Genomic DNA, 22,017 nt, shown 5'->3' with positions numbered 1-22,017 from the left:
CTCCTGTCTCTGACGCTTTACGAGTGTCGTGTGTCCTGAGTTTGGTGGCCTCAGGATGTTCTAGAGCGGGGAAGAGGAACAGCATCTTGCTACAACGCCCTGTTGTTTCAGGGGCAGTCTGTATTTTTATCATTCCTTTCATGTTTTTACCTCTCAATTTCAGTGTCTTGCAAGCATTACAGAGGAAGCATAGCGCTGGGCTAGCACAGAATTCATCTTCTGGTTCAGTACCGACGATGCCTCTGTGTGCAAGCTGTTCCGCTGCCAGCGGAAATAAAGAAGCTTGATTTATACCAATCTGGATCCTTTGACCCTGAGTTATCTTCCTCTCTGTTCGCATGCAATAGCCCCGACTCGCTCCCCTTTCCTGCTTGTTCTGTTCAAACAGAATTAAAGGATTTTATCAGTTCTGTTGGCCTAACTTACTTCTCTAAGAAAACTTTTCTGATGGATGGGCGAATGCAGTTAACTCTGAATAGGGTAGGACTCAAAGCCCTCCTCTGAATGTGAAGCACTGAAATATCAGACTTTTGAGCAATAAAGAAGAAAATAAAGTATTCCTTAGGATTTGGAAGGGGAAGTTAATTAGATCACAGAAAAATCTGTGTAGAGGATTAAATCCTTGTGGGTACTGTCTTTATCCTTATTCTCTTGCTAGTGGAGGGTGAGGCTGCAGTCAACGAGTGCCTTGCGTGATGAGCAGTAGTATGTTGGTTCTGAACTAAACTGACCATCTGATGGTGGATCAGTGCGTTATCTAAAATTATTTGTTGGTGTCTGTCTCTTTCTGTAACATGACAGAAATACTAAGCTGTATGTGCAATCACCTGGTTTATAAGGCAGTATGAAGGGTCACACACGAGGTTTGTTCGGTCACTCTGCTCTGATGCCTACATCAAGGCACGCTGGCAGAGCATTTACACATAAAAAAGTGCATGGCTGTAAGGCAACGTTGTTCTATGTGACATCCAGATCACGTAGCCACCCCCAGATGGATAGCTCAGTCGTAATACATACTTCTGACATGCTTATCAGCAGTGTTACAGGTCAGCTTCAATAAGTGCTATAAAATAACTGCGTCTGCAGGTAGTAGCAGTTAAAGCCTAACCCCTCCCCTCTCTCTGTATTTCTTCAGTACTTCTAATTTAGACTAAATGTGCCCACCTCAACTTATAGGCAGGAGGTGGTGTTGCAAATTCTGTGGCTACCCTTGTCACTTGCTTTGAGAGAGGAACTCTCAGGAAGCTGAAGGCCTTCTACGCAAAATTTAAGCAGAGCATCAGCTGTGGGCACTCACAGGAGACATGACAGGCACAGCTTGTTTTATAGACTCAGTGTGAAATTATAACACAGGCAACCATGTGATCCAACTGATTAGAGTGAGGTTATTGGAGGAGAAGAATGGTGATGTAATATCTATTCTATTTTTGACTGAAAATCAGGTTTTGGGATTTTTTTCTTGTAAAAACTTTGGACTTTTCAACAAAAACCCAGCCATCTGAAAACCAAAAATAGCGAAGGAAAAATCTGAAAATGTCACACTGTGAGCTTTAGTGTTTCGTGTTAGCATTTCTCCTCAGAATTGAAAAAATTCCCGTGAAACACTAGACAGACTTGTAGCATCTTCCAGGAGAGGGGAAATGCACGGAGGTTAATCTGAGAGGAGGACCCATAGCCAAGCTGAAATGCTCCTGAGACACCACAACAGCATGCTAAATCAAAGCTTTTTGGGATTTGACCTAAGAAATGCTGCTCTATAGGGAAGATAGACAATTTGTCAAGCCACGGGAACGTTCCCTAAAAAATCTGAGCTTGTAGGGAAACGGAGAAGAAAACTAAATTATAGATGGATTCAATTGCCTTTGAACTTTTAGGAAGTTCAGTTGTGCATCTGAAATACTGAAACTGAGACTGTGTCTCCATCCTAAATACACACATCAGAAATGAAGTTGTAATGTGAGAAGATAACATTTTTGTATAGTGACTTTTCTGGCTCTAATTTACAGTAGCTTAAAAGGTATTTTATAAATAAAGTGATCTAGTGTATTACAACATACAATTGTACATTTGGGACATGTAATACAAACCTTAACGAAAGTGCATGAGAATTTAATGTGCAGAAGTTATTTTTAATTCACATTATCTTATCTGTTCTTTTTTTTCGAATTACAAAATGCAATTGGGCTTTTTTATGTACTAATTCTTTGCCAAATTTTATTTGCTTCCAACTTAAAGACATTTTGCAGTTAGGTTGTCATAAAAAGCATTTGAAACCAGTCAGTTTTGTCTTATTTTTAACTTTAAAAACCTTCAGAATGTTGCCAAAAGTATTTTTTCTAAATTCGGAGAAAATGATTTATCTTTGTGACAAAAGCTGCCACAATAAGCCTATCTTTCTCTCTTTCTCTCTTTTCCGCCCCCCCCCCCCCCCCCCCCCCTGAGGGGTTTATTATCATCTGAAATTAAAAACCTCATGTAGCCGGGTGCTCTGATGAATGGTGGCTTGGGGCCAAAAGTCCCTGTTCGATTATTGGACCCAGCTGAAACAGGATCAAGTGATTATACAACCCAGCAGCTGCTCAGCTGAGCAAGGTCTATCGGTGGGAAACAGGCTCCTACCATAGGTCCAGGAAGAGGAGCACGTCCTCCTCTGGAGTGGGCGAACTCTAGTTCGTTGTTGTAGTTCCAACGTTTTGCTTGGGCTTTCTGAAGCAGAATAAGGCTGGGCCTGAGAGGCACCGGCTGGTGGCGGGGGGTCCTGGGGGAAAGCGCGCCGTGTCGGCAGCAAGGCGGGCACCAAGGGGAAGCTGTGAAAGCATGTGGACAAGTAGATGTGCTGTGTGAAAGAGGCAAAAACTGTGGTTGGGGGACCTGTCCTAAAGACAGCCCTTTTTTCATTTAAAAATAGGAAAATGTGAAGATGGAAAGTCTCTTGGGTGCCTGATGGACGTGTCGCAGACAAGCTTGCCGAGGCATATCTGAGCTGTTTACTTGCTTCCCTAAAAAATTCAAAATTGGCAGTGACCTCCCAGACTGTTGTCCACTTGTGACCACTGTAGTGGCAGGTGAGCTGGATGAAAGCAGCAGAGCCTGGTGTACAACCGTGGAGAGCCCTGAGAGTGGCTGCATCAGATTAGGCTATTTATCAGCATCGGATTAGGCTGGTTGTACCACTAATCCCATCATCCGCTCTTTGTTGGGCATCTGCTACTGGCCACTGTCAGGGAAAGCATGAAAGGAAGGCTCGTGCCTTGCTTTTTCCCTCCCTCCTCCACGCTTGGTAGAATGCATCTAACACCTGAGAGGGAGCAGACAAAGAAAAAGGGAAGAAAGGACTGTAAAAAAAAAAATTAATACATCCTCATGGTGCACTTTGACAGCACAGACCTTAAGTGAACTCTAATCGTTCCTTCCTCTGGCTTGCTCAGGACGGAAGGGCGTTAAAGGGAAACTGGGCTCCTGGGACCAACGTTGCTCTAGGCTCTGGAGAGAGAGCAATAAGCAGCACAGCTGCCTGTAGGAAGAGCCACTCCTGTGGCAGGCAGATGAAGTGCTCAGTTATTTAGAAACTCATTCAGCAAGTTTTTCTTGGTGCTATACTGTCTAATCATAGACTCATAGAATCAGTAAGGTTGGAAGGGACCTCTGGAGATCATCTAGTCCAACCTCTCTGCTCAAGCAGGGTCACCAAGGGTATGTTGGGCAGAGCTGCATCCAGGCAGGCCTTGAAGATCTCCAGAGAAGGAGACTCCACAACCTCCCTGGGCAACCTGCTCCAGTGCTCCGTCACTCTCACAGGGAAGAAATTCCCCCTCACGGTCAGGCGGAACTTCCTGTGCTTCAATTTCTGCCCATTGCCTCTTGTCCTGTCGCATGGGACAACTGAAAATGCATCAGCTTATCACACTTATATACTTCAGGACTCACTTAACATTTTTGATTACACCTGAGATGGTTCACAGAAGTTGTTTTGACAGGACCTAATTTTCTAATTTTCTGTTACTCATCTCTCTCTTTCTCTCTCTCTCTTTTTTTTTTTTTTTTTTATAAAGAGTGTAGGTTTAAACCCTAGTCAAAGCAGTTTTTCAAAATCTCCAAGTCTCTAGGTATTGGTAATACAGTAAGTGTTCACTGTGCTTACATCACCTGTCAGGAGGAACACAGTGTGTTTGAAGGGTATTTTAAAAGTTATTCCAGGATCTGTTTGTAAAGGATGTCACCATTTTATAGAGAAGGGGAGATGCACAGTAGTATTGTATTGACTTTAGTTTTATTCAAATGAATTCCCAAATAAATAAATTAATCCCCAAATAATGTAATAAATCCCTAAAAATCCCCAAATTGGAGCAACAACGTATAAACAACAAACTTAGATATATTAAGTCCTACTGTTTTCTATTGAATTTGCTCCAACTAGGAAAAGAGCAGTGCACGTCTTTTGGCAGTATCTGTCTGCCAAATGAAGTAAGTGAAATTGTTCTCCCTTGGAGAAGGGGATGAGGAAAGCTTTCAGGACCTCAGATTTCTTAATGTACTTCCTTAAGAAACTGGAGGCTCAGTGAATACCTGTGCTGGTTTTGGGAACAACAAGCTCTTCTGAATGCTCTGTTCTGGCATTTCTTCCCAAAGATAAAGTCGCAGTGAATTTTGTGGCCTGTGGCATGGAGCATTTATGAGACAGTGCAGAGGGATCCACAAATCCACGGTCTGCTTTGCAGCCCTCCGAAATCATGAGGCATTTTCCTCTCCAAGCCGTTTCTAGACCAAGGGAGCTGGGACCATTAGGATTTTGGCATTCAGGAGCTGGTAGCTTTAGCATTGCTTACGTTTGGCAGAAGCTCATTCCAGTTGTCTTTTGTATTTAAAAAAAGGCTCACAAATAATAATTTAAAGACTTCTGCAGTACTGTGGGTTAGCTGAGTTACTCTACAGTACAGTGCTTGTTTTGAATAGTTTTAGTACGTGAGCCTGCTGAATATTTAGGTATATTCAGCAATGTGCATACAAAATGGTGCATTTATTCATGGTAGGTTCGCCTGATGCAAAGGTGTTACCTTTCTAAGGTACAAATGTAGATGGCTTTGAAAGCTCCTTTCAGGGTTTGATGTCTACTACATACCTAAGGTAAAGAGCCAGATTACAAAAAATCACAGATCTTTCCAGGGGATCTTGGCAAAAGGCTCTGCTATCACCTATACTATTTCCTATATCATTGCATCCGTTGCCACAACCTGTCAAAACAGGTGTATTTGTAGGCCTTGAGGGGCTGAAACAAGAAATCACAAGTTTCCGCTTTGTGTAGCATCTTTCAACTAAGTTCCCAAGGATTGACACTCCAAGGACTTTGATATGTTTCCAGAGATTACTTAGCTGTACTGGATATTTATATGTTCTTTTGTGAAATCTACTGCTGTACTAGGTCTTGGAATTAGAAAAAATTACTTTTTAATAAGGAAATCATCAAGAAAATGCTGATTGGCTTCAGGAAAAACTCACAGAAATATTTAAGTCCCTGTCACAGAAAATGGGAACTATATCTTACCGAACGTTATGAATTAAAGCAAATTAAGAGCCGATATGAATGCTGGTACATGAGTGTGATTAATTAGAGCTATTTTCCTTAAAAGAAAGAAAGAAACAAACAAACCAAATAAATGAAAAACCATGTGCTACGATATTTCTTTGTGTTCTTCCTCGAAAGTAATTAAGCTCTAGGGTGCGAGAGGCTGCCTACTTGTATTGATGGCCTGGAATAGTTAACGTGAGTTGAGCTCTGGAAGAAGGTTACGAGTACAAGGAAGAATCTCGTGAATTGTGCAATTCTCCTGGCACGCGGGATGTGGCAGGAAGTCCTCGCAGGGAACCTGCTCTGGGTGTGCCTCCCTTTGTAGAGCGTGATGCACAGCTTTGTGGGCCTGAGGCTTTAAGAAATAATCAGTTTCAGCAGTGTGAGGAACTTGAATGCGTAATTTTTCAGGGCTAGCAGTACAATTATGTCTTTTTTAAGAGATTTATGTTTACCGTATTGCAGCATCCCACTTCTCCAAAAATTTCCAACTGTGATGGTGATGAGTGATAAGGAGATAAAGTAAAGCAAGTTGAGTTAACGGATATAGTCCTAGGATTGTAATGGATTACTCTAAAGGTGAAGTGCACAGGAGAGGAATATTTTTCACTTAGCTTTAAAGAGAGAGATTAATGCAAGTTCAGGGAGGCAGTATTCAGCTGGATCAATACTTTTGGGAAGGTGCCTCTTTTGGCATAATCCCAGATGAAAATAGTGGAAGACTGACAATGATAATGGCATTTCAATTCACAGCTCTGTAAGGATGTTATTAGGTGGGAACAAAAATGACTCAAGTGTTTCAACACATAGGTTTAGGTTACTAAGTGCCAGCAGATCGTAATCCAGAGACTAAAGAAATTCAAATGCAAATCTATGTTCTTTAAGAAATGGCTGTGATAATAAGCATAACTTAATCCTGGGAGTCATTATTTCCACAGACACCTATTCTAAAGGAAGCTGTATGAATAACTTTCAATGCTGTGAAAAGGGAATTGTGCTCTCCTCCCTTTCTATATGTCAAGTGATCAGCTTACAACCTTGTTGGCATTTGCTCCTGAGCAAGGAACAAATGATCAAAAGTTTTCTGCTGGCTACAAGCTCTCCACCCTTTGGAAATGTTCTGTTGACTGTGAATGACTTTTTTTTTCTTGGTGTGTTTAACTAATACTAGCATAAATTTCAAATGGGGGAAGTTCTGGCTATATTTGTGAGACATGAAAGGTGCTTTCCTGGGAAAGTGTGTATTCCTCCATAAAATCTGCTGGCCTGGAGACTAGGAAATCATGTTCAGTGCTGGTGTTATGTGCCTTAACTCCGAAACTATGAGTTTTGGCTGGCAGTCTTGGGAACTTCATGCTCTGCTGCCCCTCTCCCCTTTTTTTCTGACTTTCAGACATACTGTCTTGTACCTTTGTCCAACAGCTGCTTGTTTTTTTTCCAAATATGTTTCCTAACTCCAGATCTTTCAATAGGTGTGTGTAAACTTATGGAAAATGGCAAAATATTTCTTTTGGAGAAATTGCATCTACCAAGGACAATGGTCTTTATATCATGGGAGGGAAGTAGATTTTGGTTGTTTGCTCAGTTTTTTTTAAAATTATTTAATTATTTTTGGGGGGATAGACTCTCTTCTGCATTTGTTATTTAAGGCTGTAAATAGCAAAAGAGCTCTTTTGCTAAGTGATTTTTCACTAGGAGAAAGAAAACTGATTTTCACCAGGTACCTGGCTAATGATCTTTTTCTTTACATTATTGGAAATAGCAATAGTTCAGGGAATATTCGCAGTGTCAGCAGCCTTGCCTCTAATGAGGTTGTTAGGAGTGTGTTCTCTGAGCAGGAATAAAACCTTTGAAACATGTTAATGGCAATCTGATTGAAAAGTGGGGGAGGGTTTTTAACAGTGAGCTTTAAGTAAACTGCATCTTTTTGAATTTCCTGGGCAGCTGCCCTTCTCTCTTTGATGTACCATGGCTGGTGATGCTGTTAATGAAATGCATAATTATGTGTTATATAATAAAACAGAGCTAACATATGAACATGGCTAATAGATTATAATGATGTGGAGGCCTGAAAAACTCAGGACTGTGGGGGTTGTTGAAAAGTGCCTCTGGTGACAAAGCAGATAGGTACAAAGGTTCACATAACTCTGCTAATAAATTAATTGTGGTGTGTGTGTGTGTAAATGGTATTTTGCATATAGAGAGAGTATTGGGAAAAAATGGGTGTAATTTAGCTGGCTGCTGATGTATGAAGTGTCAGTGCTGAGTGCTTCCAGCATTTATTAGCGCTGCTGGCTCTGGATAGACTGGTGCCCTAGGCAAAGAACTTTTTGGCACAGCCTGCTGCACCCATAAGATCAAAAGGGAAAAATTTGGCAATATACACAGAAACTAAATTGCATCCTAAAACGCAGCCCCTAAAATGCAGGTTTGGAATGAATATCAACAAATGAAACATCATGTTTAATGACTGAAAAGTCGTAGGTGTTTGGTGCATGCCCTCAACTTCCCCCTTCCTTTCTTTGCTTGTATCACCTTTATTTTCTCTCTTTCTCTCTCTTTGTCATACCCTATATATTTTATTCCTTTCTTCTTTTGGCATTGTCTTGAACAGATAGATATTTTTACAGGAGAGGCTGTATAATCTTCCACCACTGGACCACATGGGCTCCTAATGGTGTGGGGCTGGGGCTGAGCTTGCTTGGCTGTAGTTCTGGACTTATAAGGACCTGTCTGCTGGGAGAACTTGTATGCAGGGAGCTCCAGCGTTAATTTACAGTGTGCTAGTCACTTGGCACTAATTCCCTGGGTGGATGCTTCTGGTGCCTACTAAAAGTGTTTTTGTGTGAGTTAGCTTTGAGAGCGTTTTTGTGCGCGTTAACTGGCTCTTTTTGGAAAGTGAAGTATGTTGTTTTTCACTCACTATGTGCCAAGAGTACCCTAATGGACAGAGTACTGATGTGCAGAATAGCCAATGTGCTGTAAATTCACACCCAAACTCATTGCGCACCGACTTCCTCGGGTGGATGAGTGCTGAGGCTCTGCACTTTGTCGTGCTCGGCAGGGAGCAGATGGCCCTTCTCTAAACAGGCAATACTAGTAAAGCATTAGGAAGTGCACATATATATATATATATATATATGCACATGTGCGTACATATGCATGTTTTTGTGTGTGTGCGTACAGTTATATAAGATCACTTCAGTATAGGACAATTTTTGTAAACTTAATTTTTGTCAAGATATACTAGGGAGGACTTTGCTTCTGCATTGCAATCATCCTTGTCACAAATGCACTTAGCTTTTAGCTGTAGGTTTTTATTAGATTTTGATGAAATCTTTTTTTCCCTTCTGTACTAAAAGCAGCAGGATTATCTCTGTATCTCCCTCTTACTCTAGGAGTAACCGCACCTTTTGTGTGTGATTCTTTCTTTGTTGTGATTCCCTTCCCCAACATTTGGAATCAGAGTTGGTCTCTGGAGTTAGTTCTTGTATTAAGTATGCTTCTCTTGCTAATAAATATTCTCTTGCAACTTGAAAACCCCCAGTAAGTAGGAAACGATGTTTTCCTTAGCTCTGCAAATTCTTGTATGTGGAATCAAGTCCATTTTTCATAAAAACCTTTGCTTTAGGCAGAGTGTCACAAATAATTTAATCTATAATTAGTCTATACTTTAACTTAAGTCCACATAATAGGTTAAATTTTCATGCAAAGTTTTTTTTTGAAAAAATTTAAATTATCTTGTCTGTTTTCCATGTTCATACTTCAAAAGTATCATTGAATTCTAAGTTGTCTGCAGCTTTGTCTTATGTTTTTACTTTAGTATTGCCTGTTTTCAAGAAAATTTTGTATCAGAAAAGTTGACTCTCTAGTTCCCTTCTACGCTGAGAATCTGGAAAAGCTCTATTTTGGCCAAAGCCTCACTTTATATATTTTTATATATATATATGTGTATACACACACAAACACACATATATATTAATGTATTTTGTATTATGTATATATACATATAAAATATGTAATACCTACATATACATATATAACACATATAAAATATATGCCTATATTAATATATTTTATATGTATGTATAGTATACACACACACACACACATATATATAAGGTATTGCTTTAAATGCTTTTAACACGTCTTTCTTTAATAACCCCAACCATACTAGCTTGCCAAAGATAAACAGTATTGCTGCTCAGCAAGCACTAGCTCTTACAGGGTGTAAAGTCTGGTACTGAACCCAGAGGCTCTTGCTGCAAGCATTTGCTTTGCAAATGTTCAGTGCTGCATTGTAGTGAAGAACCGTTCCCTCAGATCACAAGACACAGGAGCCCTGCAGCTGTGGCAGAATAGGTACAAGGCTTGGAGTTTTTCAACAGCAGATGCAAAACTGCTGAATGTTTGGGAAAATAAATGAGCAGGAGATGGCCAGGCCAGCTTGGCTGTTCCTGCTAGAAGACAAAGCAGGGAGAAGGGAGAAAATGGGATGAAAAGCAAGAAGGGAGAGCTCTGGAAAGGCCAAACTTCTGGTTCTTGCTGTTCCGGGGAGGACCACAGCTGCTGCTGCTTCTGAGATGAGCAGACAGTGCTGCTGCCCACCATGTGCCAGCTGCTCCTGTGGCACCAGCCCTTCTGCGCTTGATAAAGTAGGCAACAACCTCAGCTTGCTGCCTCCTTTAGTCTGCCTGTTTTTGCCTTTTCCTTGGCCTGGCCTTCACTATAGCCTATTCTTTCATCAGTTTTGGCAGATGTCTAATTTGCTGGACAGTTAGCTTCCTACAGCTGGAAGAATAGAGAGGCATATGGCTTGAATTCTCAAGTCTTTAATCAGTTCTTTTTCATATTCAGGGGGTTTCTACTGAATTTTGGAACAGTAGTGATGTTATATAGACGACTGAACGAACAAGATCTCACTGTGTTTTGGGGGGGAAGATTATTTCTGTATGGATTAAAGCAATCACTTGAGAGTGTTTTCCATTAAAGAGTTTTAAAAGTTAGAGATTTAGAGTGTCTTTCTGGCTTTTTAGAGTGTTTTTATATTAATTTTTTATGCTTGATTTATTCCAAAAGAACTCCCATAAGCAAGATTCTTTAAAAATAACCTTTAAAGGAATCCACAATAAAGGAGCCTCCATCTGTGTGAACGAGTTGTGGCAGATACGATGAAGCAATTCTTAAAATCCCACAGTTGCTGTTTGCCTTTCAACTGACATGTTATTGGTGTTTAAATAAAACAGTCAAATACTAGGTTTAAAAAGACATTCAAAGAATGCTGTGGAGTTATTAGAAATCCTTAGCTATGTCCAAGCAGAAAGGACAGTTGCATGACCCTGTCATGCAAGGTTGAACTTATACCATATGAGTTCCTTGTTGGGATATGCTTTAAATCATCCTTGATGTTATCATTAAGAACACAGAAGTGAGATGGAACCAGAGTGAAAGTATAAACTCCGGATGCTGTACTACAGCTTATCAGGCAGAAATGTGTTTATTGGCATTCTTTGAATATGGCTTCTTGGAGTACTTAACAATCTCTAATTAATGAGGTCCATTAAATGGTAATATCATGCTGTAATTCACTTTATCTAAATTGGAAAAAAGTTTCTTGGCAAAACCTCTCAGTTTTAGGAAGAAAGTTTGCACATTTAATCCCAGGATAATTACTAATGTATATCCCCTTTTTTATAGGATGCAATAGTAGGGGAAATAATGGGAAGTGGAGATAATAGTTTGGATAAATAGTAGTATTACAAAGAATATTTCTGTGTAGTCATTTTCACCAAGAAAAATATTTGACTTGCTTATGAGCTGGGCATAAACTGTATTAAGTGCATTCACATTACTCTCTCCCTTGTGTATGATGATTCACTTTGAATCCTTTGCTCCAGGACAATTATATTGGTGTGCTTTGTTCAGCTACCGCACCATAGCTGTTTAACATCTGCAGTAGTAAATCAAGTGAACCCAGTTTACCTTTGTGTTGTAGTGAACTAGCAGTATGGTGCCTCAAGTGCAATGGTGAGAACCAGTAGCTGAAAGGGGATAAATCTTTAAAACACACTAAATACTTTGCAAGTCATGTGACCATTCCCTCACTATGTAGGAAGAAAGTGCAAGTACCCTTAGCTAAGGATGTTTTAAGTGAGATACCATAGTCTGCATACATACATGTTGCAGTGTAACAGTCAGATTCATGATTACGGGGAAAGGAATATTTTTACCATGTCTTGTACTGCTGAACGTTGTTCAGTTTAACTGTGTGATGATCCTGCTGGCTAATCTCCTTAGCTGGACTTCTGTTGAAGCTTCTTGTTCCCTTTTCTGGCATCCTTCAAGATGGTGTTTGTACAAGAAGCTTGTTCTGTCAGGAAGCAGTAGTATGGGAAAACAATTTTGTATCTCCTGAGCTCAGCAAGAAAGAAAAATATTTGGATTTGTTTGCATTTTTTTGATATTTGTCACAGTGCCAAGCTATTTAAAACAATCTGGCTACTCCATCTCTACTTACTCTCATTTGATACTGCAGAATTATCACAAGCCACCTGAAATACAGGAATCAGATGTGTTTTAATGTAAGTGCAGTGCTTAAAGCCGCTGGAAACGGGAGGGGGAGCTGTCACTGCATCAGCCAAGGCACTTTGGTGGAAGTGTTGATTGATTACCTAACCCTGGGAAAGGAGGGGGAGCTCCCTTCTATTTTCAGCAGTGAGGATGACTGAATTACTTCCTGTCCCCCCTAACTTTAACCCTTCCATGAAAGAATTAGGTAATCCTATGCAACCTTTGCCATTACCTCCACGTATATGAGAAAAAATGGAAAGTCTTTTTTTCTCTTTTCTCCTTAGGTGGAGATCACAAACGATGTCCCGTCTTGCTACTGATAATGCTAGCTGTCATGGCGGCCAAGGGTGCTGGTGACTTGTTAAATGCATCCTTATACAGTTCCCTCCTGAAGCTGAAGTACATTCCCTACTTGAACGTGAAGCCTTTTGTTCGTCACAGGAAAAAATGGTGAGACCTCTTACGCTGCTGGTGTTTAAGCTTTGTTATGTTCTGCACTCAGACTGTGTGGGTCCTCTGCAACCTGGAGCTCTGAAAGACAAGGAGACCCCACAGGAACAAAGATCCCACAGCTCAACCTACTGTACAAGTGAAACAAAAGACTTGTCTGTCTCTTAGAGTTTACAATAGAATCTGATTTACCGCTGCCACCGGATTTCTGAGAATGGTAAGTGCTCTAAAACACCTGAGTTGTCCAGTTAGATGGTGTTACTAGTGCAACCGGTCTCATGGGAAATCTAGCAGAGGTTTTCTCAGACCCTGTGATTTTCTGTGGCTTGCTTGAGAGTAGAGGCTATAGAGCACAAGATCCACAAAGGTGTTTGTTGAGTCCTTTATGGTGGAATTTGCCTTTTCCAGATCCTCGATGACTAGTCTAGATTTCCTTTGTAAGCAGTAGAGTAAGACGTACATCTTCAGACAGTGATTCCTCTCATCCAAGAACGGCAATTTAAGGTATCTTCTTGTCAGTTGTATTCTGAAAGTGCCTCCACTGACTGTAGAGAGAGACTAAATGAATAGCTTGGAATAGACTAATGTGTTTTAAAATTGGGTAAGATTCGTTCAACCTGTACTGTGAAACTTCCAGTGTGAGAGCTATTTATCTGAAATTTCCATCTGTTAGTGGGCATTTGTGACCAGAAATTGACACCTATGAACAAATTTATCCCCTAAATCCCCTAAATTTAAATGCTGTAAGAGCAAAAAATTTTATTTCCCTGTTTTTTATCATATATAGGTAGTGAGAACAATACTACTATCTTCTATAAAATAATTTTCTATAATGCTTATTCTTTAAATTTTCTGGGAGTGAAGTAGGTAATGTTGTGGAGAAATAGACAGAAAAGTGAATTTATTTATTGGCTACAGAAATATTTTTTCTTTCGTCTAAGGCATATTTGGATAGTATACCTCCACGACCAAAGCTATTTGTAGGACCCTCCAGTTGACATTTCTTCCAGTATTATGTTCTACTGGAGAATCTCTCATCTTCAGATAGCTCTTCAGAAGAATAAAGATATTGGTGACTTGTTTTGTCCATGCTTTATAACTTTCTTCCAAAAGTAGCTCTATCTGAAAGCTTTTAGTAGACATACTGGATGCTGGGTATAATCTAGCTGTATTTGACAAGAGGGGAGAAAGAGCCAGCAATGTAGTAGGAGGAAATAAAAACAATCTGTGATATTATGGATGTCTTCTATATGAAGCATGGCAGATAAAACAGAAGGGAAGAAGCCATAAAGTTTCCCTTGGTATTCTGATTAGATGACAAGTCTGTGGTAAGAATTATAGCTACTTTCCTAGTTCAGAGTGAGGTCCTGTTTGCTTGAAGGATGAATATATGTATAGGATTTTATATATATATATATATGTGTGTGTGTGTATGTATACACAGAATATATGTATGTATGTGTATATATGCGTGTGTGTGTGTGTATGTTTATGTGTAAAATCTCATTTCCCTCCCACTCCTTTCTTTCCTCTTCAGATTCATTAAAGAAAGTTTCTAAACTTTCAGTCATGGGATATACTGATACTCTTCTAAATAAAGCAAAAATGATAGTATTACAATTTGGTAAAGATTTTATAGCTGGACACGTTACAGGCTGCCACATTTTAGTCAGTCATCTTAGACATTAGGCTGTGGCACTGGCCCTTGGCTGATCTCTTTGGTGCATTTCTTGGATGCTCCATTGCCTTGTTATCCACTCAAAGAAGTGAAGCCTCATGATTCAACCCCATCAGATCTCTCCAGGATTAGTCTGTCTTGTAGTTTAGGCATCCCCAAACCCTGAAATGACTCGAGGGGACTCTGGACTTATAATTTGCCTCTTAAAAGGCTTTTGAAGGAAATTATGAGCTGAAGATGTAGCCTTTGCGAGCATTCCAAGCCAAGCTCCTATTACTTTGTCTAGCACTGAACTATACAAATTAAAACAAGGGAGCTTAAAAAAATGAAAAAAAGTCTCTGTACATATTTTCTTATCTCAGTTTCCTCATCACTTCTGAGCATCCTTGAAACTTAAGTCAGAATCCTACAGAAAGGTGCCTAGTCATGACTTCTCTTCTCATGTATTTTCCCTGCAGACAGTTTTCTCATTTGTTTTTTCTTTGACTGATTCTGCATTTGAACATGATGCTGTGAGAATCTGTCTATCCAGTTTTCTAGTCTGTCTTTTATTTTGGAGTGATTCCCCCTGAGTATCTCAGGCTCTGCTAGTTTTAAATTCAATTAATTTGTTGCATTTTGGGAGTATTTCTATTCTTTTATTCCTGTTCATTCTGCACTGACCATCCTTTTACCCTGGCTGCGATAGCTTGACTGGGAGTTTTCAACTTCACATTACCTCTGCTGTGGCAAAGCATGGGTGACACAGGTTCTACATCCTTTATGTTCAATGATATTAGCAGTTCCATAAGCTCACAAAATGTATAAATTGTGCATTGCTGGATTCCCTAAATCATAATAGAGAATAAGATCAGCTATGTAGTAACTGGTAAATTCCACGTGCTTATAAACAGATGATAAACTGTATAGCCGTGTATGCAGAGTGAAAGACAACTTGCTTAAAAGTCACAGAAATCCTGCATTTATTGGAATCTTTCTTCGACTGAAACTGAAAAGCCTTTGGAAAACAGTGCCTGGTTGGTAGCAGGGAGGAAAAGTGAGAAACATGAGAGAACATACAGTTTTAGGTCCTCAGCGCTCGCACTGCAAGAGAGACCTTGTGGATGTTCTCTTTCCCAATTCTTCATGTTAAAGATGAAAAGACCCTCTGTATTAGATCATCTAGTTGATTCCTCTTCGAGGGCCCCAGACTGAAGTCACTTAACTGAGACACTGAACTGAGAAGAGACAGTAGCCTTTAATTTAATAAGGGCAGATTAAGGCCCAGATCCTCCAAAGATTCTTACACTGAACTCCTACAGAGATAAGTGGGTACATTAAGAAGCTGAATTACATATGTGATTATTATGAAGACATCTCTGTAAATACCATCTGTTACACGAGGATGTCAGTGGAAGTGAGACATAGGTCCTCAGTGATATTTCACTACCTAGTTCCTATTCAGGCATTGAAAGCTTTTGTTGCTTTTTTTCCTATGGGGCAGAGAGATTCATTTTGTTTTCTTAATGCTCATTATTTCTCTGAACCTCGTTGATCATCCTGTCTGTTATATTCTGTGCCCTGGATGATAAGGCTCCAAGCACAGCTGTATCTAGTACATAGCTGCTACGGTGCACCATGATTTCCAGCTACATTGCACACCACTGTAAACACCCCCCTTATAAAATCTGGTTCACTGGAACATGCAAAGCTGCTAGCTGCCAGGGAATGTTCTTTAATGAGGGTAAGCAGTACTTGAACACATCTACGACTTGGCAACTCTTCCTGCTTTTTATAAGCTACTATACACTTCAGAGAGAAAATATCTTAGAGGCTACTTTTTAATGGGACAAGTTTACTTAAGAGCTGAGTGGATCTGGTGCCAGTAGTTCTGTTTTGTTCTAGCTTAATATTAGCCTTGTCAAAGTTCTTATAGTGTCTCCTGGGTGTTTCTGTACTGCATACCATATAAAGCTAGCTGGTTTGGGGAGCCAAGAATTTTGGCTGGAATATATATTATAGTGGTCTCATTATATATATTTTTAAAGTATATCAGAGGTGGCCCTATATTAAAGATCCATGGAGTAAAGATGATGGTTTTTATTCCTCCCTTCTAGTTTTCCCTTAGCCTATACCACAGAAACTGGATCCAGAATTGAGCCAACCCATGTTTAAGGGTTATTTGGGATCCAAGGTCCTGGTTTGGCCTGTTATAAGAATTGGGGTAATGAGCAAATGTTTTTAGATGAGGTTTTGTATTTTGAAAGTCATCAGGCTTAGGGGGTGTTTTTGGTTTGGGTCCAGACTAGGAACAACTAAACTCAAAGACTCCTTACTCATCCTGCCGACACAAGTGTTCATTCAAAGACAACTTACCACACTGCACACGGTACATCCCACCTAATTTCTTTCAAAAGCCAGTGTATTTCATGGCTGCCTCGCTTTCATCCTGAGAGGCATCATTGGGGGGTGGACCTGGCAATGTTTTCACCCCAGAGCCCATCTTTTGTAGCGTGTTTGCGGCAGAAGCTGGATCCTGTTCTGGCTGCACAAAAGAAAAAGGGAGCAGCTGTAAGAAGGCCACAGTTTGTTGGGGAGAATCCTGGCTGCTACAGAAATGATGGAGGGGAGGTGTTGAGATGTGGGGGAGATTTATTACAATTACATTTGGGATCTAAGTAGCCTCTATATCAGGCTTATACAAACACGGCAAAGAATGATTTTTAGTCCCTTTTTGCCTATTCTTCTATGCTGGGGTTTTAAATTTAGTGTGATTCCATTACCTGAGAAGTAACTGTAGGAAGCCATAAACTGCAGTATTGGCCTCCTGACAAAAATCCTATGGCCGAGCCAGATGTAGCTTTACGTGCACAGAAGAGCAGCAGTGTGGCTTTGACTTGTTTTTAACATGGGATTGGTGGTGCTAACATGGGATGGGTGAAAGGCCTTAACATACCCTCCTGCCTGGCCCCAGCTCCCACAGAAATCTGTGGGAAAGTCCAGCCTGTCTCCCACGTGATTATTTTTCTGGAAAGGGGCCAACATCAGACTGCTTAACAGTGCTCAAGCCTTCAGACTATGCTTGCTTTCAAATTGTCCAGAACTGTTCCTAAAATAGGTGAATATTTAGCAAACATGAATCTGTGTGAAGAAGATTGTCTTAATGTGAACGTAAATGAAAGGTGAACTTCCAGCCAGACAGTTACTGCTGTATTTTAACCTGAATACTTACAATTTTTGGTGTACTTTTTGCTATCTGACAGATGGTGATGAACACCTGTAGTTTGCAGGAGGTCTGCTTATCTTCCTTTACAGGATTTAGGTGAAAAACTATGCTCAGTGGCAGAGTGGTCTACAAAAATGAACTAATGGGGCTTTTCAGCTTTAATCTTCAGAGATGCTGTTTCCTCCAAGTTTTAGTTCACACAAAGTTAAAATTCACACAAAATTTCAAACTTAGTATAAAGTGATTTCAGTTTTCAAATCTGAGTAATGTCTTTTAGGAAAAAAAGTCACATGTAAACCATGTATTAGTATTAATATTAAATATTATTGTAAGACAGAAAGAGGAAGGCGATATGGGAGTAATAGGGCTTACAAGGGAGCCACAGTTCTGTTTCAGGTCTGCCCCTTTTCATTATACTGCTTTGGTCAAACCAATTTATTTCTCAGTTTTCTCAGTTACAAAAGGCAAAATAGTGCCCATACGGTTCAAGTGGCCTTTAGCTTCTGTTACCTTTGCAAATTATTCTTAGGTTCCTAAATGAAAGGCCTTAGGTAAGGGCAGAACTACTTGTGAAAGCTAAAAGCTGATTTTTGACCTACTGTAATGATGACTATTTAGTGAGGCTACTATCTGAAGATACCACATCAGTTAAGGTGACTTTAATTATCTAGATTGGTGAAACTGTATAAAAGTGCTCAAGATTCTAGTTGCCTTGCTGTTTATTTTTAGAGTGGAATCTCTGCAAATAAAATAAATTACTCTTCCCATAATACAATAAATACCAGCAGACATAACCCTTCCTCCAACCTAAAATAAGCCTTTCCCACCATTAGCTATTCTTTTTCCTAAAATGTCTGGGATGAGAGATGGAACTGGCACTGTGCCTTCAAGGGTAAGACCTGCTGCCTTACACAGAGCAGTGGATGAGAAACCACTGGGAGCTGGCCAAGAGGGTCTCACGGAGACCTTGCCAGCAGGACCCTCCTTTGATAGGAAATAACCAGAGGCTGAGCAATACCTTATGGCTCACCTCCTGTACTTGGAAGTGTATTGGTAGTTGCTGCAGTCCTCAGAAAAAAATATATAGAATAGAGACATAAATACAGAAAAATAACAAGGATAGTGAAAAAGAGCCAACAAGCTTTCCCACTGAAATCCTTGGAGAAGCTTGTAAATGCTGTACTGTTTACTCAAGGCCTGTATATTTGTACAATTACCTTTCCATGACTGTGGAATGTTTTATACCAGAAAATTTTCAGGTTCTAAGAACTGATTGTTTTTGATACATCTGAAGATTGCAAGCTCAGCTTTGGTCTGAATTCTCTCCAACCCTCCTTTTTTTCATGAACGACTTAAACTGGATTTCTCCCCCCAAAATACACAAGAATTAAATAGCAGGTTCTACCAGGATTATACATAGATCATGATCACTATGTGCCAGAAGGAAAACATTTTGAATTTACAAATATGAATGCAAATGTTATACTCTAAATTCTCAGATGCAGCTTTGTAACCTGCTGTATTAGTAGTGGTGACAAAAATGTTTTTCCTGTAGTGAGATTTTTAAAGGAAACTGCCTTAAAAAAATTTGAAAGACTGATGCAGTTGGTGAAAACTTTGGGAGGGTGTTTGAGAGCACCAACAGGCAGATCAAACATAATGAGTCAGTTTAAAAGCAGTTAGCTTATTCTGGTCTCTGTCACAAGGCAGGTCTCCTCCTATCTGTTTAAAGCAAAGTCCCAGTCAGAGTACGAATGGGACGGTAACATGGCTGGCAAGCCTGATGCAAGCGTTGGGCATGTTGTGGCAAAGGATGGGAACTTCATGTGAGGTGGTGGTTCTTGCTTTAAGGTGCAGGGTGAGTTGGTGCGCCGTTAGTCTGCGTTGAACAGAACCTTTTTGGATCGCGCAGAGTTTTTTGCTCAAATGCCTTGGTTACTGCTGCAGCTTGCTTTTCATGTTCAGGGAGGATGACAAAGCCACACCAGCTTCTGATGTGTTTTCCGTTTCTGAGGAGTCCTGTGCAACTGAAAGAAGTGACTTCTGCACACTTTCCACAGAAGGAAATGCAATGTAGCAGCATATGGAACTAATAACTTGTATTTCAGACTTTGCTGACTGGCAGTGAATGAGCCAGTCCAACTTCATATAGGCCCTTACGTCAAACGTGCATGCAGCGGCTTTCAGCTGCGGGAAACTCGGCACAGCTTCTGCTGGCCCAGCGAGAAGGAGACTCCCTTTTGGCTCCCCTCAGAGGACAGGCTACCTGTGGTCCGTATGGAGTCCCAGCGCACCTTTCAGATGCGGTAGCATGCAGGTGGAGCGCATGCGTGCACACACACACACACACACACACACAGAGCGTGTCCAGCCTCCGGATGGGGCATTGCACTAACTGGCTAAGTCTGCTCTGGTGTCTGGCCCCCAGTTGGCAGATACTGACAAAAACAGCCAAGGCCACCGGAAACGCAGCTGTGCCGGTGGAACGGCTGATCGCACAAACCCCTTCTTATGAAGATGTCGTTGAACAAGTGTTTGAATTCATTCAAGTAACGGTGGCTCCGACTCAAAGTCTGCTAAAGTCTCCTGGGACTTTGCTGGACATTGGAATAAAGACATGCATTCATTTAATAGTTATATTGACATTTCAGTGTTCTTGAGTTTCACATAAGGATAGTATCCTTATTATTGCACTTAGGACTGCTTCCGAGTTCATCTCAAGCTGAAATTAATTCTCTTTGCTGATGATGCTCACATCTATGCCACCTTTTCTGCTCCTGAGAGTGCTGCTGCATCCTCATAAATAGTAGTAGTTTGTCATAGAGGTTGTCATGATGGAAAGAATTATTTATTTACAAAAGGGGAAACAGATGGCACAAAATACTTTAATGAATTCTTACACATTTGAGAAATGAAATATCCTTTTCAGAAATAATACCAGTTTTGCAAAGCCATTAAGTGCTGTTTCACACAACCACAAGGGAAGCTTGTTCTGCATTATGCTGAATATATGCGGAGCCATACGAAAAGTGAGGCAAAAAGGGGCACAGGACGGAGTAGTTTTATGGCAAGCCATACAGTCATAAGCATAGTTTTATTAGCTGCTGCCATTCAGTAAGTGGATTAGTGACAGTAGGTGAATGGGAGATGAAAGTGGCAGCAGATGGAAAGAGCCTGAGGAGGCTGAAAAGAGTCCAAGTGTTGGGCATAAGGAAAGAAATAAAACAGGTCAGACTCATAAAATCCCTTCCTAGAATTTGGGAGATACATGTTGATATATGTATTTTTAAATGTTTCATTATAAATAATCTGTTAGGTGCAGATAGATCACCACTCAATTTCTGGAAGACTGTAATACCGACATTAATGCTCTTGTTTTTAACTGGGATGTAAGTACACTCATATCCTTCTTTTCTAGAGATAATTCTTTGCTGTAAGTCAAAATCTAGGCAAAAACATGAACTACACATAAGTAGTATTTAGAGAACAGGAGTTTTAGTTAAAGAAAGATTTTTAGTGTGATGAACATATATAGAAGGCTGTATAATAATAGCTTGCAGTATTTTTTGTAAATAATTAATTTTGGTTCCCAATATGCTTGGGACATAACTGTGACAAGTGGGCTTGCTTTGTTTTAGAAATGGGAATGCTGGCATTTGAGGAGTTAAATGCCTTTTTTAAGGCAGTTGTACTGCTAGAAATGCCTTTGCCTGAAATCCTGGTTACAAGCGTCAAAAAAGTCTGTTTACTGGGCTAGGAACAGGAAATAATCTGTCTCTCCAGTTACCCAGTGTTATGTTTTAATAACCTGGCTACCCTTTTCCATTAGAAAGTGACTGACTCCTGGAGATACTGAGCTATTTGAAATCCATGTTTTCATATTTTTTTTCATCTCTATTACTGTACTTTACTCCCCTTACAGTCCTTTAGGCCTAAATCTCTGTAGCTAATTTTTGCCTAAAAGGTCATCTGATAAACTGTGGCTGATTATTAAAACATATATTGCTATCAGTGTCCACTCCCAAAAGCTGTAAAGTCAGCATTTCTAATACTAGTCAGTGCTTTCTTGGATCAGGCAGAGTGGAAAAGCTAAGGTGGCTGGTACAGTGCATGAGGGTGGAGGCCCTGAATGAAGCTTTTATAAAAATACTCTCATAGGAGTTTTCCTCTCCTCTTTCCAGTTTGGATTAGTGTTTTTGGCATGGGCTTGCAAGAAACTCATCATGTTATTGCATTTGAACAGCAAGAGCCAGTTTAGTATTTTGCAAATTTCCCTTGGAAATTGCTCTGCACTGATCTATCCAGAGAACATTCATCTCCCCATTTGTTCAGCTATGAGCAAGTTCATGAGGTATTTAGTTTAGCGCACAATTTACTTCTCTCACTTTATTTCTATGGAAGTTTGTTTGGAACGTTTCTTTGCATTTAAATAGCTTGTACTGGTGTCATTTTGAGAAATGATTTTCTTTGCCTCTGGTTGGTTATAATGTCAGAGCAGATGGATTTTACACACTTAACTTTTTTTTTTTTTTTTTTTTTTTTTTTTTT

General features: G+C 40.1%; 1 pseudogene; it reads left to right on the top strand.

Annotated features, from left to right (window-relative positions):
- LOC146589373 (chloride channel protein D-like) overlaps positions 1-22,017 on the top strand; it is an 85,668-nt pseudogene that overhangs the window by 28,811 nt on the left and 34,840 nt on the right.

This window comes from Rhea americana, unplaced genomic scaffold, assembly GCF_003343005.1.
Source record: "Rhea americana isolate MKP2758 unplaced genomic scaffold, rheAme1 scaffold_46, whole genome shotgun sequence".
NCBI classification, from domain to species: domain Eukaryota; kingdom Metazoa; phylum Chordata; class Aves; order Rheiformes; family Rheidae; genus Rhea; species Rhea americana.
This window is presented reverse-complemented; position numbering and strand designations above follow the sequence as displayed.